At 45.2% G+C, this 3,520-nt stretch overlaps 1 long non-coding RNA gene across 1 annotated transcript; it reads left to right on the forward strand.

Moving 5' to 3' along the window:
- Positions 1 to 238: 238 nt before the first annotated feature.
- LOC106025123 (uncharacterized) lies at positions 239 to 3,520 on the forward strand. The gene is made up of 3 exons (XR_010041615.1): positions 239 to 1,647; positions 2,392 to 2,581; positions 2,701 to 3,520. It is a non-coding gene; the product is annotated as an uncharacterized LOC106025123 (long non-coding RNA).

Raw genomic sequence — 3,520 nt, forward strand, 5'->3', positions numbered from 1 at the left:
TAGAGCAAGTACGGACGCGCTCCTTTCTGACGCTTGGACAACCCTGAGGGCCACTCCCACTGTTCCTCGGCATACCCCCGTTGGATCCAGCCCTAGTGGTCCCCCAGTGTCGATCATCTCCACAGACACCATTACAGAGACCTTCTTGGCTCCTGTTCCTGGATCATGTTTTGAACTAACTTCCGAGTGAGCCCTTTCTTTGCTTTTTCTCTAACTAGGTAAGTAGCAAGGATGGAGATTAAACTAAAACAAAAACATGGAGCTTTTTAAATGGGAAAGGCCAATAATGATAAAGGAAAAGGAAATAAAATTTAAATAACTACAGTACAAGTGGAGGCATAGATGTATAACCAATAGAATGGGAATAAATGAAATCAATGCAGTTCAAGCCTGAGTTCATAACATGTTTGAAGTGGATCAAAGAACTAAATTATTTTTAAAAATTGAAAACTGGGCTAGGGATTTAGCTCAGCAGTGTAAGCACCTGCCTGGCAAGCGTGAGGTTATGAATTCGATCCCTGGTACCAAAACTAGATAAATAAATAAAATAAAAATTGAGAACTATAAAACATCTGAAGGAAGGAATAAGAGAGAACTTTATGGCCTTGGGGTGGGCAGTAATTTCTTGGCCCATTCCTTTCTATGACCCTATTTCTGTCTTTTGAAATGTGTGAAGGAATCCGACCATTGGCATCCTGGTCTAAGCAGAGACCATTTTAAATCTCTTCCCTGATGTACGTTTGTTTATTTGTTTGTTTGTTTGTTTGAGTCTGGGTCTCACTATGTAGCCCAGACTGGCCTCAAACTCATGGTGATCCTCCTGCCTCAGCCTCCCAAGTTCTGGTATTACAGACATGCACCACCATGGCCAGCCTCTGCCATGCCTTCATACCTGCTACAGATTTATAGTCCTGAGTCAATAAGGCCCAGTAAACACAGCTGCACCATATCATTCCCAATCGTCGTTCAGTCCTGCTCTTGACAAACAACATAAAACTCCTTGTATGTTCCCACCTGTCTTGGGTGGATAACCACAACTATGTCCTGAGCTCTCTGCCTCAAAAGTCCCACTGTGACTCTTCCTTCAACAGCTTCCTCCACCCACACCCCTTTTTTTAAACACTCACAACCCTATAAAAGATCATACAATCTGTCCGTGGCATTGAGAAGCAGAAGAGGGAGAATGGAGGCCAGTAAGCCGCATGCATAGAAATATGCCACTGCCCACACTGACACAGGAAGACTCCATACTTTGCAGGCTGCCAATTCAGCCCTTTGGGGGTTGGCATAGGGAACAGAATGGGTACACTTTCATCTGAACTGTGACTGAAGCAGTCCAGAGATCCATGTGGAGGTGGCATCTAACAAAAGGCTCTGGATGTGATAGCAGCTTTCGTGTCCACTGCCACAGCTGAAGAATTGCAATACAGTGGCCCTGGCCATTGTGTGACACAGTGGCCCCTGATCATCTTTTCAAGAAGCACATGAGTAATGGGAACATAGGTCTGCCTTTTCTCTTTCAGGTTGTGCATGGAGGTGACAGGGACTCACTCACTGGAGATAGTGAACTGGAGAACAAGTTCTACGCAAGACAGCAGCTAACAATAGCTCTCTATGGCTGATCCTATTGTTATTCCCACTTTACAGGTGAGAAACTGAGTCTTAAAAGGGTTCAGTAAATTGTGCGGGGCCCCAAGGTGCGGAAGGAGAACCGAGGCTGGAGCACGTATCTCTGCACACTGATAACCATAACATTGCCCTGCCTCCCTCAGAGTGGCAGAAGTCACTGCATAATCATAAATAACCTTCCAAATAAAAGGAGGGATAAATACAAACTTTCTTTAGCTCATCCATTCCAAAAGGCATCGATAAGTCTTTCTTGGGGATCCTCCAAAAAGGAGATTCCTAAGACCCAGAAGATCTGGAAATTAGAGTCTCATGCTCTAATCAAACTCACAGGGACTTAGCCAGGAGTACTTGCCTGGGTCTTCTAAGAATCTCTCAACAGTGCCACATGCCTCAGTTTTATCTAAGCAACAGAAGGTGGTGGTGGAGGCGGCAGCGGCGGCAGCAGTAACAGCAAATCTGTCCCTGGTGCACTAGAGTGCTGCTTTGCTCTAATGAAACACACATGGCATATGGTTGCAAAGTTACTATCTTGAGAGCAGATAGAAATGGGATTTTTTTTCCTTGTGCCAGATTTCACTTCCTTTTCTGAAACAATTCTTATAGTAAACAGAGGTTTTCTGATCTTGTTAAGAGCCTAAGAATGGGAATTCCTTTACACTTTTTAAGTAAGAATATTGTCTTAGAGTGTTTCAGTCTGGTGATGGTGCAAATGTTTTTTGAAACATGAAAGTTATCTTGTGTCCTTTCCCTTTCCCCATAAAGGCCAGGATGGGAAGGGGAGCTGCCTCTGCCTGGTGACCAAATCCATTCCAGTTACAGACCACCCGGGTGATGAGCCCTCTGAATGTGTGGTTCCGTGGCTGCCATCCCATGGCTGGGGAAAAGCAAGGCTTGTTGAGGGTGGAGGCCAGCGCGTGGGGCCACCGAGGAAGGACCAGGAAGCCAGTGGAATGTGAGTTCCAGGAGGAGAATTATTTTGAACCAAGTCTTGTGCACTGACAGCATAATGATCATTATTAGGGCCTCAGATAAAACACGAAGCCCGCCCTGAAGTTAAATTTTCCCTTTCAGATAAGCGTGGCCTGTCAGCCCAGTGTGAGCCGGTTCTGTGGCAGCCTCCTCCACGACAGGGGGCGGGAATGCTCCAGCTGTTCCCTCCCTGGCACCTTCCATTAAGGCCTTGTTTTGTTTTTTTTTTAGTAAATAAGGGCCCTATTTTTCTACTTTAGTCTTTTAAAATCAACCTGAGAAACACTGCAGAAGCGGATGTATCTGTAGTTCTCTGCCCACATTTAGCTTCAGGGGTATGGTCTGAAATCTTATCTCCCCAGGGACCTTCCTAGACACAGTGAGACCCCTACCAGAGGGAGGCATCTGTGGCCTGAATTATGCCTAGAGGATTTGGGGAGGGGGGTTAGTAGTGTTTTATAAGTTGGTTTTCATATCAAAATCCTGTTTTCTGGCTTCTCCTTAAAAAAAAATTAGAAAACCTAGGCACACTGAGCTGTGCGTGTTCCTTAGGGTAAGTGCCTGGTGCTGAATCATAGTCGCTGTCTTTGCGACTGTTTTGTGGTTCATCACAGTCTCCACCACTCCCCGTCATTTCCCTTATAATCTCTTAAGAGCAGGTATAAACTAAAAGGCAGATATCAGTCTATGGGTTCCAGCCTTGGCCCACTGCTTACTTCCTGTGGCCCCCGACATGTGTTCACCTCTTTTTGAGGCCTGTTTTTAATACTTAGAAAGAAAAGCATAATGAGATGATGTGTGTGGAGCGCTCCAGAGCCTGGCGTAGAAGAAGCCCTTGCTGAGGATTTGCCACGCGAGCTTATTGGTGTACACTCTCATTTCCTGCCAAATAAAGTAAAACTAAATATTTTAGTTATTCATA

This window comes from Cavia porcellus, unplaced genomic scaffold (assembly GCF_034190915.1).
Source record: "Cavia porcellus strain 051 isolate PalLab524CR breed Dunkin Hartley unplaced genomic scaffold, mCavPor4.1 scaffold_21, whole genome shotgun sequence".
Classification (NCBI taxonomy): Eukaryota; Metazoa; Chordata; class Mammalia; order Rodentia; family Caviidae; genus Cavia; species Cavia porcellus.